Genomic DNA, 14,021 nt, shown 5'->3' with positions numbered 1-14,021 from the left:
AAAAATAATTATTATTATAATTAATCATAATCATATTCATAATTATAATTATTAACTATAGTCATAATAATATTGTTTCATATATATATATATATATATATATATATATATATATATATATATATATATATATATATATATATATATATATAAGAAGAAGAAGAATACATCATATAATTAATATAACATTTCTATACACATGCTTTTCAATTAGTAGAAATGGAAATCGTCATGTTGCATAATCATGTTTGGTAAGATCTTCAATCACGTTCGAAATGTTTCAATGAGAATTTCTTCTAATGCTAATCTCAGTGCTCGTACCCTTCGTCCAAAACAATTGAGTGTTATTGACTAATGTGATTAGATTGCAGTACAATCACAACCATATTATGTCATTGTTTTAGGATATGCAAATTTATTTTCTTAATATTTTAAACAACAAATACCCAATTTCACTAATGTGAAATATGAGAGATGTGAAATGTTGACAAATGTTTTTTTTTTTTTTGAGCTTTAATATACAGTACAATCACAACCATATTGTCTCTGAATTCTACTGTTCACAATGATTATGAAATTAGTAAATTCATAACTGGAAATCAACACCAATACATTACAATTTTGCTAAAAAAATTTGTATTAGTATGCATCAAGGTTCTAACCAAATAAGTAAGTAAACAATGGAAGTTAGAAAGTAAACAGATAAAAAAATGGAGTGTCTAAATGGTGGAGTTGAACATCCTTCATACTTTGAGGAATTTAAGATCATTGGGTAAACCTAAGCATCTCTTACAGATGCACTTTATCTAAATAGATACCATGTTTAAAGATAAAAACATCAGTTGTTCAAAGTATATATATAAATTAATTAAACTATTGACGAAAATACATAACCTAGTTCCAAATAACAAATCAACTAATCTGATTGAAAACGTATGAAACGCCAAGTGTTTGGGAGTCGATTACCCCTAATTGGGGATTTAGGGTTTCAAAAGTTTGATAGCAACAAAAAAATATACTTACTGAACAAACTTACCACGATTGAATTTGAAATTATTCGTTTCCCGCTCGTTATATTGCACAAAAATATGGGCACAAGTTGCCTTGACTCTTGACTCTTGAGGGACGACTGTGAATTATTGGTTATATATTTTTCTTTTACCTAAATTTAATTTATTTATAACCTATAATTATAAGTTATTTTATGATAATTAAAATACAAAATTAATTAAAATAATGAGTAAGTATATCATGGTTATGAATGTTTTGTGTTGAGTTAGTTCTAATGAGAAAATGTTGATGTGGCGATGAATTACACATGCTACTCTACAAAACTTGAAAGCTATAGGTATTTTCGTGGAAAGGGAATGTTGTGCTCTTTGTGATGTCTCGAGGGAAACCAAAGGAGAATACTTGATAACTCGTGAGGTTACGGGACACCATTAGTTTGAAACTTTTTATTAGAAAGTATTCCTCATAACACCACTAAATTTATTTATAGGACCCATATATTTTTTAGATTTATACTAGCTTTTTTGTGTTTTACAATCACTATACTTTTCAAATTGTATAAGACACTACTAAGTTTTACTATAGAACCTCATAAATTTTAGAATTTATAGTTTTTTTCATAAAAACAACTACTAGGTAGTATTCAAATTCAAATATAATTAGTACTGAACAAAATTCGGGACGCCATTGATTTTTGATTTGGGAGTCGTGATATCGTCTAAAAAGTAATGTTTTTAGCACCGATATTTGGTCATAAAACATTAAAGTTATAAACTATATCGCCAACTTAAGCGTTTATTTGATAGATCAAGTGATTAGTACATGGTAAGTAGTTATATTTGCTTAACGTTACAACGAGGGTTATGTTGGAAATTTAGTGTAATTGAGGGATTTAATCTACACTTGTAAATGGGTTAGGAGGTACGGAGTGTACACTCATTAAGTGATAGATTGCCCGGACCCGAAAGTGGTTTTCCATTATCACAAATTTGAGTGATTACGGAAGTATTATTCCTGCACTAGGTGAAACATCTCCATCGTGGAAATAAAACAAACAACTTTATGTAAAGGATTTGTTTTAGATTTGAAAACGATTTCCTAGATTTGGTTGTTGGAAATAAAACAAACAACTTTATGTAAATGTTTTGTTTTAGATTTGAAAACGAAATTAGTTAGTGAAACATCTCCATCGTGGAATAATACTTGTTTTTGGGTGCCTATAAATAAGGACTATCATTTATGAGAATAAGATATATAAAAAACACCTTAATACTCTTATGCAAAAGAGTTCGTGTTTACTGCCAATAACAAGAACTAATCTCTGTCTTATCCTAAAGTGATATTCGTGTAACTCAGGCAATAAGAGTCGAATAATTACTTTCGGAAAGTGATACCACGATTCAGTGATTTATCCGGCTATCAATTATTTTACCCTACACGAAATTTCAATAAAACCTCCAACAATCGAAAGTAATTATTTGTTATAATCGATGGCGGCTACGATGAAACACATGACGGCGAATTTCTCCAAACTTGATAAGTTTGAGGGAATTGATTTTAGGAGATGGCAAAAGAAGATGCACTTCTTTCTGAGCAGCATGAGTGTGGTGTACGTACTCAGCACACCAATTCCTGAAGATCATGGTGATGATGCTACTGTTGAACAAATTCGGAAAAGGTGCAAGTGGGAGAACGATGACTACATCGCTAGAGGTTTAATCCTCAATGGTATGGCTGATTCCCTTTTTGATATTTATCTAAATGTTGAATCTGCTAAAAAACTATGGGACTGTTTATAAACCAAGTATATGTCTGAGGATGCTTCTAGCAAAAAGTTCCTTGTGAGTAATTTTAATAATTACAAGATGGTCGATTCTAGACCGGTCTTGGAACAATACAATGAGCTCATTCGTATACTTAGTCAATTCACACAACATAAGATGAACATGGATGATTCTATTCAAGTCTCAAGCATAATTGATAAACTACCTCCATCTTGGAAAGAATTTAAACATTCTTTGAAACATAAGAAGGAGGAGTTAACTCTTGTTGAGTTGGGTAGTCATCTGCGTATTGAGGAATCCCTCAGGTTGCAGGATAATGACAAGCCAAAGAGCAACGAAGTTGCTGGTACGTCTGTTGTCAATATGGTGGAACATAAAAAGTTCACTAGTAATAAGGACAAAAAGGGAAAACGTAAACATCAAGGTAATAACAAAGTTGATCCTAATAAGAAGTCTAAATTGACTTGTTGGAAGTGTGGTAAATCTGGACACTTGAAGAGGGATTGCAAGGTTATTTTTGGCACTAACAATGCTAAGGGATCTAGCACAAATGGTTCGGGCAATGGTTCGAACAACCAAGCCCCAAAAGGTCAGAATATATTTAATAATTCAATTGAGAATTATTATGTTTCGTATATATCTGAGATTTGTTTTGTGAAGGATGATGATGTTGCGTGGTGGGTTGACTCTGGAGCTACTATTCATGTATGTAAGGATAGATGTTGGTTCAAGACTTACGAGTCGGTGACTGATGGATCAATTCTTCATATGGGAAATGAGTCAACAGCCTCTATTCATGGACGTGGTCGTGTGGATTTAAGTTTTAGTTCTGGAAAGATTATTTCTTTGTTTAATGTTTTGCATGTACCACAAATTAGAAAAAATTTGGTTTCAAGTAGTATGTTGAATAATTGTGGTTACAAGCAAGTTATTGAATCTGACAAGTTTGTTCTATCTAAAAATGGTTTATTTGCTGGATTTGGTTATTTGAGTAATGGAATGTTTAGACTAAACATTGAACATGTAAGTGTTGATATTGCTTGTATGTCTACTACTAGCATAAATAATTCTATTCTTTGGCATGCTAGACTAGGACATGTACACTTTAAAAGAATGCAAGATATGTCTAAAGATGGATTAATACCGGCCTTTGATATGAACAATGAAAAATGTAAAACGTGTATGTTGACAAAGATCACTAAGAAACCTTTTCAAAATATACATCGTGATACTGAGATTTTAGAATTAATACATAGTGATTTATGTGATTTGCATGCTACTCCTACTTTAGGGAACAAGAAATATTTTGTAACTTTTATTGATGATGCTTCTAGGTTTTGCTATGTTTATTTGTTACATACTAAGGATGAAGCATTAGATAAATTTAAAATATTTAAAACTGAAGTAGAATTACAACAAAAGGCTTTGATTAAAAGACTTAGAACGGATAGGGGAGGTGAATACATTGACCAATCATATTTCCAATCCGTTGGTATTATCCATGAGACCACAACTCCTTATACTCCACAACAAAATGGTATATCTGAAAGGAAGAATAGGGTCCTCAAGGAAATGGTTAATTCCATGTTATCCTATTCGGGTTTAAGTGAAGGATTTTGGGGGGAAGCTATGTTAACAGCTTGTTATTTGCTTAATATAGTTCCTAACAAAAGAAACAGGATTACACCTTATGAACTTTGAAATAAAAGGAAACCTAACTTGAATTATCTTCGGGTATGGGGTTGTAGGGCGGTCGTAAGACTGTCTGATCCCAAGAAGAAAAGTTTAGGTGAAAGAGGTATAGATTGCATATTTGTTGGATATGTTGAACATTCCAAGGCATATAGGTTCTATGTAATAGAGCCTAATGAGTTTGTCTTAATCAATTCTGTGATTGATTCAAGGGATGCAATCTTTGATGAAAATCGATTTTCATCTATACCTAGACCAAAGGATATGATTCTAAGTAACAATGGAATAAATAAGGATTGTAATGATGAAGTCTTTGAAAAGGCTGTTGATCAGTCACTTGAGATTCGAAAAAGCAAAAGAAAAGGGAAACCTAAATCATTTGGACCTGATTTTCAGTTATACTTAATTGAAGGTTCCAGGGATGATGTTTCTACCCAATATTCGTATTGTTTCAATGTTGATGATGATCCTAAAACATATGATGAAGTAATGAGGTCTCAGGATGTTGCATTCTGGAAAGAGGCAATTAATGATGAGATGGATTCCATCATGGGCAATAACACTTGGGTGTTAGCTGATCTACCTCCTGGTTGCAAACCTTTGGGTTGCAAATGGATCTTCAAAAAGAAGATGAAGGTGGATGGAACTATTGAAAAGTTCAAGGCAAGGTTAGTCATTCAAGGCTTTAGACAAAAGTCTGGAATTGACTATTTTGATACTTATGCTCCTGTGGCACGTATCACTACCATTAGACTGCTGATTGCTTTGGCTACAATTCACAATCTGGTTATTCACCAGATGGATGTGAAGACAGCATTCTTGAATGGTGATTTGGATGAAGAGGTTTATATGAACCAACCTCAGGGCTTTGTCATGCCAGGAAATGAAGGCAAGGTGTGCAAACTTGTGAAGTCCTTATATGGTTTGAAACAAGCACCTAAGCAATGGCATCAGAAGTTTGATGAAGTGGTTTTATCTAGTGGTTTTAAATTAAACCAAGCAGATAAATGTGTATATAGTAAATTTGATGATTCTTGTAAAGGAGTTATAATTTGTCTATATGTTGATGACATGCTAATCTTTGGGACTGACCAAAGTCAGGTTGATTTCACAAAAGAATTTTTGTCATCAAAATTCTCCATGAAAGATATGGGGGAGGCTGACGTTATCCTTGGCATTAGGATCAAACGTGAAAGCAAAGGAATTTCGATTTGTCAATCTCATTATATTGAGAAGGTATTGAAAAAGTTCAATTGCTTTGAATGTACTCCTGTGAGTACCCATGTTGATCCAAGTGAGAAGCTTATACCTAATCAAGGTGAAGTTGTATCACAACTTGAGTATTCTCAGGTGATTGGGTGTTTGATGTACGCCATGACTTGTACAAGGCCGGATATTGCTTTTGCTGTGGGAAAACTGAGTAGATATACTAGTAATCCTAGTACTCATCATTGTCAAGCAATTAGGCGGGTACTGAAGTATTTAAAGAAAACTATGGCATATAGTTTATCTTACAGTGGATTTCCTTCTGTAATAGAAGGATATTCTGATGCTAGTTGGATAACCAATATTGAAGATCATTCTTCAACGAGTGGTTGGGTGTTCTTGCTTGGGGGAGGTGCTATTTCATGGGCTTCTAAGAAGCAGACATGTATTACCAACTCAACAATAGAATCTGAGTTTGTTGCTTTAGCTGCTGCTGGTAAAGAAGCAGAATGGCTTAGAAACTTGATCCATGAGATACCATTATGGCCTAAACCTATAGCACCCATGTCTATCCATTGTGATAGTGCTGCGACATTGGCAAAGGCTTATAGCCAGATGTACAATGGAAAATCTAGACACTTAGGTGTCAGACATAGCATGATTCGTGAACTCATCATGAATGGGGTGATTTCTATAGTGTTCGTGAGGTCGCAACAGAATTTAGCTGATCACTTGACGAAGGGATTGGCAAGAGACTTGGTTGACAAGTCTGCTGTGGGGATGGGTTTAAAGTCCACATAAATTTCTAATTATAAGATACCCAATTCCCTTCCAATGAAAATTAGAAGTTGAATTCAATGCGGAAGGCTTATATTTAGAAATTTGGAGTACATAAATTTTATATCATCCCAAGGTAAGGTATGTACTCGGACCTGCTGAAGGTGAGGTTGAAGTCTAGCTTCTTAACAGTTCATTTGAAAAAGTGCAAGAGCAGGTGCATGACTGAAGTGAACTACCTATGTGAATGTGAAGTTTTGCCGCTTCAACAAAGCTTGGACTTTTAGCTTTGGATACATTCATGAAAGGATATGGACACATGGCTTGTAAAGTGTCAGGATAGCTTTAGAGTATTTGAAAACTTATGTGTATATTATTTTCAGTTATTCAAATGGGTTGAAGGGTTCAATTCTTAGAACACCCTGATTCTCGAATATTTGGAATGTGTAATGTACTAAGATGAAAATTCAATCTCCAAGATATCTTCATTTATGCATAAGTTTTTGTTTTAATTTGTTTAATTCTCATGAAACGAATTGCACTAAATTGGGGAGGATTGTTGGAAATTTAGTGTAATTGAGGGATTTAATTTCCATCTTCTGAATTTCGGTTCTCGGACAATACTCATCAATCATAGCCGCCTTGAATTCCTCCCATGGCGTAGCATACGCCTCATCGATACCTTTCGCTTGATCTAACGTGTTCCACCACGTTAGCGTGCCGTCAGATAGCGTGCAAGATGCAAACTTGGTCTTATTGTCCTCCGAACAGTTGCTAACTCGGAATACTGATTCAAGTTTCTCGAACCATCTGGTGAGACCAACTGGTCCCTCGGTGCCGCTGAAGTTATGCGGTTTGCAGCTCTGGAATTCCTTGTATGTACACCCATTTCGAACGGGTGGAATAACCGGTGGTGGTGGCGGTGGAGCTTCAAGATTTCTTTCTGCTAGGGCTGCAGCGACCCGTTCGTTGATCATGTCCTCAATCTGGGCGGCGGTAGGTGTGGATCTTCCGTTAGCCATGGTATTCTAAACAAAAATTTTGACTCAAGTCAAAATCCAGTATGCAAGTAGTAATAATACAGTATATAGTGACCAACATGGAATCAAAACATCACATGTTATTAAATAATGCATCTAGGTACAAATACCACAGAATCATCGTACAACAATGTAAATAGAACATCGTGCAAGAATTAAATAACGCAAAGTTCCATTCATTAATAATAATAAGTTACATACATCTGAATAAGTTCGTACAATACATATGAAATACATGAAACTATATCTAGATTACATCATGAAATCTAAATACAAGGTCCTACGGTGAAGGCGGGTGAACTGCTCCTCGAGCCAACTGCTCCTCGAGCTCAGTGACTCGAGCTCGGAGGGTCTCAATCTCCCTCATCAGTTCCTCGTTAGAGGGAGCTGGTGGGGCAGGCGGTGCAGGTGGGGCGGGTGGTGCGGGTAGTGCCGGTGGTGCTGATGTAGATGGTCCGGCTCCGGATGTCGACGGTACGTCCCTAGATGTAAGTGGTCCGTATCTAAATCTAGGTGGTACGGTTCCAGGAATAGTCAATACGTAACGGGGAACCTTACGTATCTGTGGGTCGGCAGGGTATGGCACAACTCGTTTACGAGCAGTAACCCTACGACGATGGCCAAAAGCATCAGTAAAAGCACGACCTCTATTCACCCCTGGAATGACGGTGCCGTCGAAACGGTACCACTTCTTCGGCGGGGTGGAGGGTGCCTGAATAGGTCTATCAGCAGGATCCTCATCATCGCTGGAGTCGTCTGATGATGAAGAATCGGCGGATGATGAGTCATCCGAATCGTGTGGTGGTGACACTGGTGGCTGAGCTGGTAATCCGAAGCGTCCGAAGGCGGCCAACATCTGTCTGTGTCTGCCTGGAGGAATCACGACTAAACGTCCGTCGGGAGTGCGTCGGCAAGGCGTGCGCATGTGGTTACGAAACGGCCCTTCCCCGAACTCCGCGGGGATCTCAATACCACCAATGCGGGGCTGTGACCTCGAGGGTCCGGGAACAGACACTGGGGCAGGTGCACTAGTACCAGCTCCGGAAGTGGAAGCGCCGGGATCACTAGTGGGTGTCGGGGCCGGTGTATCAGCAGCAGCAGCAGCAGGTGTAGCAGTAGGTAGGGCGATGGGGTCCGAGTCTGTACTGCCCGAAATGCCAGCAGGTGGAACATCCGACATCTGAACAAGGAAAAATAAATTTTTCATGTCAGTATGTCATAAAGCAAGCAAATAATAGGCGAACAGTTTAAATCATGTATAACGGTAACTAGCATGGCAATAACAGTAATTCGTATGAAAGTAGCATGCAATCGAAAGCAAGTAGCATCATGCAGTAGTGAAATCATGTAATAGCATATGGCATATAGCAGTAACAGTAAGCAGCAGCATGCAGTAAGTTCAGCAGAAACACGTAAACTAGCAAGTTGTAGATTAGTTCTATTAGTGAATCCTACTCGGGTCGGTCTTAGACTCACTAATGCAACCTAATTCCTTACAACCAATGCTCTGATACCAAATGTGATGCCCCGTACAAAACCATCGTGTACGAATCATCAACAACAGGATCATTACAAGGTTAAGTACTGTATGCTGTAATTAAAGAAGTTGCATTCACGATAAAAAGGTGATGTCATAACCGACATCAAATGTTTTACATTTCGAAAGCATGCTTCACTAATTAGAAGCAAATAATAAGTGTATGTGACCACAATGGTCGTTACAAGTCATAGTTCAAAAGTACGAATGTTTGAATGCAAAGTAAAGTAGTTCATGCGTGGACAACTCTAAGCAGCGGGTTCTACAGCACGACTAGTACAAAGCGGAAGCAACCTCAAGCACCTGAGAAATACATGCTTAAAAACGTCAACACAAAGGTTGGTGAGCTATAGTTTAAGTATAACAGTATGTAAGGTAGGCCACGAGATTTCAGTGCTACAAAGAGCGTTTCAAAACAGTATGATAAAGTATATGTTAACCGTGGGCACTTGGTAACTAACTTAACGTTTATACCCCCTGAAAGTACACTTGGCAAGTGCGTATGTCTACGAAGTATTAAACACTCGTTAAATGCTAGCGCTACTAGCCCGAGTGGGGATGTCAAACCCTATGGATCCATATCTAAGATTCGCGTTCATGGTTCAAAAACCGATGATTAAACGTTACCGAGCTAAAGGGAATGTTTATGCCGTTGTATAACCCACACATATATAAGTTTAAGTACTCATGCCTAGTATATAAAACATAAAATCCGCATGTATTCTCAGTTCCCAAAATAAGTTAAAGTAAAAAGGGAATGCTATAACTCACAATGATATGTAGCGGTAAGGTAGTAGTCGGGAAAGGTGTGCAAGTAAATGGTCCGAAGGTCCTCAACCTAAGGCAAATAATACTAAGTCAGTAAATCGTCTTAATAGGTTTAAAAGTATGTATTTAAGGTCTTAAGGGTCATCATAAATCATCAACAAACAAAAGGCGTAAAGTAGGTTTCGTTTATGAAAGTAGTTTAAAATAAAGTCTGACTTCAGTCAGTCACCACGGCCTCTACCCTTACTGAATTAAGGTGAGACCAGTGGCCATGGCTCCGTCTATGAGTCCCTTAAGTGTGGTAAAATTTACAGAAGTAAACTCGTCTTGGTTTGACCGGGGCGACGGTCTAAGTGCGAGTAGGTCAGAAATTTCTGCACAACGTTAAAGGACATAGTGACGATCGGAGGGCCATAAATCCTAAACCGTAACTCGGATTAAGACGAGTCCTATATGAAAAGTTATCTACTCGAAAAGTTCTATCTAAAAATCAAGGTTAGAGCAGCCCAGGTCTACTGGTATGTTACAGAAACATCAGGTCAGTAGGTTTTGGATAGAAACAGTAAGTTTAAGTGGGTTCCGGTGGTCTTGGTGCTTGATGTTCATCATGGTTCTCGTCCTTGATGCATATAGCTTCAAGTGTACAACTCATTGATGTATCTACATCATCTTAACCAAGTCTTGACCATCATAACCCTAGTGCAAGTCTAAGACATGAAGCACAACTCACTTAAGAGTTGTATGAAGTTTGATGAACCAAAGTTACATCAAAGTCTTAGATCTAACACCTACATGAACTTTAAAGCCAATAACAAGTTACAAACTTGAAAGTAAACTAACTAATCAAGATCTTAAGATGTAGAACATAGTTCTTTAGTTAGATCTTGAAGATCCAAGACCCAAAAGTCTAGATCAAGCATAAGTATACAAAGTTATTTTTAAAGGAAACTCATTTATATGTTCTTGAACTTTTAAGTTAACTTTAAGTTCCAAGAGATATGAGATCAAGACTAACTTGTAGTACTTGACCAACAACAACCAAAATCATAAAATTAAAGTGCAAGTAAAACTAAATAATCAAGTAAATAAGTTCATGAGTTTCATACTTTAAAGATTTAGAAAGTAAACATTAAGTTCACTTCATGTACTTCAAGTATAAGTTACAACACAAGAACTTTAAATCTTTTGACATAATGTATGTAGAACATAACTAGGTAGTTTGTTCTTGTATGTTCTTGAAAATACAAGATATTATGAAGAATCAAACTAGTAAGTTTGATTCTTGAAAGCTAGTAATTAAGTAACAAGTAACTACAAAGTAAGTAATTAATAACAACTAATAAGTAACTAACAAGACAAGTATCAAACAACAACAAATGATGATGATGATTAAGAGTGCTTTAGGTTTGGTTTTGTAAAGAAAAGAAGAAGAGAAAAGAACTTCATAATACTTACAAGTATGAAGAGAAAAGAGAGAAAGTAAAGAGAGAAAATAAGATGCAAGTAATGTGTGTGTGAAGTGTAAATGAAACTAGTGAATGAAGTAGTCAAAAAAAAAAGATTTGAATCCCTCTTGAGCTCACACCAAATCACGGCTGCAGCAGATTTTTGGGGGGAGGGAGAAGTGTTCAATGGTTACTTAGATGCTAAAGCTTAAAAGTGTGGATATTAAGGGTGCATGCATGGGGAAGGAGTGCAACTAGATTCCTTCAAGTATTAAACTAAGTAGTCTCCATCTAATTGATACTTACAAGTGTAGGACATGGGCTAACTAAGTCCATTAATAATGTAGGGTGGGCTTGGAAGTCCAATAACATGAGTCCATTACACTAACAAAGCCCAAGTTCAAATAAATCACAAGTTAAACCAATTAAAGCCCAAGTAACTAACTAATAGCCTTAGTTAATTAAAATGATTAATAAATTTAATCATGAATGTAAATAATATCTAAAAATATTATTCGTGAAAGTTCCGGGTGTCACAAAGACGTTTCGGGCCATTAAAGTCAAGTTCGGGCAATCATGGCAACATGTAAATGTAATAACGTACATTCGTTTAATCACACGTATTAATAATAATAATTATTAATAAATAAATGTTGGAAATTCCAGGGTCGTTACATTACCCACCTGTTAAAGAAAATTTCGTCTCGAAATTTAAGCTGGGGTAGATGGAGGAGTCGGGAAAAGGTGAGGATACTTTCGCATCATTTGATCCTCTCGTTCCCAAGTAAACTCAGGTCCTCGTTTGGCATTCCATCGTACCCGTACAATCGGAATCTTGTTGCGTTTCAAAGTTTTGATCTCACGATCCATAATTTCAACAGGTTCCTCCACAAAGTGGAGTTTGTCATCAATAGTAAGTTCTTCCAATGGTATGATAAGTTCGGGTGCAGCAAGACACTTCTTCAAGTTCGATACATGGAAGGTAGGATGAACTGAGCTCAATTGTGCTGGTAGATCCAAACGGTATGCAACTGGTCCAACACGTTCCAAGATCTCGAAAGGACCAATGTATCGTGGGTTCAACTTTCCACGTTTTCCAAAACGGATCACACCTTTCCAAGGTGCAACCTTCAACATTACATGATCACCAATATTAAATTCAAAGTCCTTACGTTTAAGATCGGCATAACTCTTTTGGCGGTCACGGGCAGTCTTAAGTCTAGCTTGAATCTGAGCAATATTCTCCGTCGTTTCGTGGACTACCTCGGGTCCGGTGATTTGCTTTTCGCCTACTTCGGCCCAACAAATAGGAGATCGGCACTTACGGCCATACAATGCTTCAAAAGGTGCAGCATTAATGCTAGAGTGATAACTATTGTTATACGAGAATTCGGTGAGTGGCAAATGCCTTTCCCAGGCCTTTCCAAAATCAATGACACATGCACGCAGCATGTCCTCCAAGGTCTGAATCGTTCGTTCACTTTGCCCGTCAGTCTGAGGATGATAAGCAGTACTCATGTCAAGACGAGTTACCATGGCTTCTTGCAAAGAACGCCAAAATCTAGAGGCAAAACGGGGATCGTGATCGGAGATGATCGATAAAGGTACACCGTGTCGTGATACAACCTCCTTAATGTATAATTGAGCAAGTCTCTCCATTGTATCAGTTTCCTTCATCGCTAGAAAGTGTGCAGATTTGGTAAGGCGGTCAACAATAACCCAAATGGTATCGTATCCGCCCACCGTCTTTGGTAGCTTGGTGATGAAATCCATTATGATCCTTTCCCACTTCCATTGTGGGATCTCTGGTTGCTGAAGTAATCCAGAAGGTCTCTGATGCTCGGCTTTAACCTTCGAGCAAGTCAAACACTTACCAACATAAGTCGCAACGTCCTTCTTAAGATTCGGCCACCAATACTGTTCTTTAAGGTCGTGGTACATCTTGCCCGCACCGGGGTGAATTGAATATCTCGATTTGTGTGCTTCATCAAGTATCAGGTTTCGTAGATCTCCATAATAAGGTACCCAAATTCTTCCGGCATAACATCGGAGTCCAGACTCCCTAACCTCGAATCGAGAGACAAGTATGTTCAAATGTTCGTGAGATATGTTCTCCTCTTTGAGAGCCTCATCTTGGGCTACTCTGATCTGGCTGTTGAGGTTCGAATGGATGGTGATGTTCAGAGCCCTAACACGAAGAGGTGCCGTCCTCTCCTTTCGGCTTAAATCGTCAGCTACAACATTGGCCTTGTCAGGGTGATAACGGAGTTCACAATCGTAGTCGTTGAGCGTCTCGATCCATCGACGCTGTCTCATATTTAGTTGCTTCTGATCAAAGATGTGCTGGAGACTCTTGTGGTCGGTGAAGATAGTGCTCTTAGTTCCATACAGATAATGTCTCCATAATTTAAGCGCAAAGACAACGGCTCCAAGTTCAAGATCATGTGTAGTATAGTTCCGCTCGTGAATCTTCAATTGGCGGGAGGCATAGGCAATAACCTTTGATCGTTGCATCAGTACACAACCAAAACCACTCTTCGATGCATCACAATAAACAACGAAATCGTCACTGCCTTCGGGAAGCGATAGGATAGGTGAGGAGGTTAACTTCTTCTTCAAAGTTTGAAATGCTGATTCGTGTGTGGGTTCCCAAATGAACTTCTTGCCCTTGTGAGTCAGTGCGGTCAAAGGAGGCGCAATCAGAGAAAATCCTTCGATGAATCTTCGATAGTAACCGGCGAGACCTAGGAATTGGCGAATA

The 14,021-nt window shown here is 37.6% G+C and overlaps 1 long non-coding RNA gene across 1 annotated transcript; it reads left to right on the top strand.

Moving 5' to 3' along the window:
• The first annotated feature begins 2,502 nt into the window (after window positions 1-2,502).
• On the top strand, window positions 2,503-3,602 carry LOC139846814 (uncharacterized). Its single transcript, XR_011759201.1, has 3 exons — window positions 2,503-2,739; window positions 3,270-3,384; window positions 3,456-3,602. It is a non-coding gene; the product is annotated as an uncharacterized lncRNA (long non-coding RNA).
• Window positions 3,603-14,021: the final 10,419 nt, after the last annotated feature.

Source organism: Rutidosis leptorrhynchoides, chromosome 5 (assembly GCF_046630445.1).
Source record: "Rutidosis leptorrhynchoides isolate AG116_Rl617_1_P2 chromosome 5, CSIRO_AGI_Rlap_v1, whole genome shotgun sequence".
Lineage (NCBI taxonomy): Eukaryota > Viridiplantae > Streptophyta > Magnoliopsida > Asterales > Asteraceae > Rutidosis > Rutidosis leptorrhynchoides.
The sequence above is the reverse complement of the archived record's forward strand: the minus strand, read 5'-3'. Positions and strand labels throughout refer to the sequence as shown.